The 787-nt window shown below is 40.2% G+C and overlaps 1 non-coding gene across 1 annotated transcript; it reads left to right on the forward strand.

Moving 5' to 3' along the window:
- The first annotated feature begins 407 nt into the window (after positions 1 to 407).
- LOC148548657 (small nucleolar RNA R71) lies at positions 408 to 515 on the forward strand. The gene has a single exon (XR_015897810.1). It is a non-coding gene; the product is annotated as a small nucleolar RNA R71 (small nucleolar RNA).
- The last annotated feature ends 272 nt before the right edge of the window (positions 516 to 787 follow it).

Here is a 787-nt window from a genome sequence, read left to right on the forward strand (position 1 = left end):
GTATTTCCATAGGGTTCTCCCATGTAATTCACCTTTGCTATTGCAGGGTTCTCAGGATCATAAGCTTCTTCTTCAAAAGATGCCTCTTTAGTACTATTTGATGCAGCTTTCAATCCATTCAGACTCTGAGAAATCATATTGACTTGCTGAGTCAATATTTTATTCTGAGCCAATATGGCATTCAGAGTATCAATTTCAAGAACTCCCTTCCTCTGAGGCATCCCATTACTCACAGGATTCCTTTCAGAAGTGTACATGAACTGGTTATTTGCAACCATATCAATGAGTTCCTGAGCTTCTGCAGGTGTTTTCTTTAGGTGAATGGATCCACCTGCAGAATGGTCCAATGACATCTTTGATAATTCGGACAAACCATCATAGAATATATCCAGGATGGTCCATTCTGAAAGCATGTCAGAAGGATACTTTTTGGTCAGTTGCTTGTATCTCTCCCAAGCTTCATAGAGGGATTCACCTTCTTTCTGTTTAAAGGTTTGTACATCCACTCTAAGCTTGCTAAGCTTTTGAGGAGGAAAGAACTTGGCTAAGAAAGCCGTGACCAGCTTATCCCAAGAGTTCAGGCTATCTTTAGGTTGAGAGTCCAACCATATTCTAGCTCTGTCTCTTACAGTAAACGGGAAAAGCATAAGCCTATAGACCTCGGGATCAACCCCATTGGTCTTAACAATATCATAGATCTGCAAGAATTCAGTTAAGAACTGAAAAGGATCTTCTGATGGAAGTCCATGAAACTTGCAATTCTGTTGCATCAGAGAAACTAATTGAG

Source organism: Arachis ipaensis, chromosome B8 (genome assembly GCF_059453495.1).
Source record: "Arachis ipaensis isolate K30076 ecotype BB chromosome B8, ASM5945349v1, whole genome shotgun sequence".
NCBI classification, from domain to species: domain Eukaryota; kingdom Viridiplantae; phylum Streptophyta; class Magnoliopsida; order Fabales; family Fabaceae; genus Arachis; species Arachis ipaensis.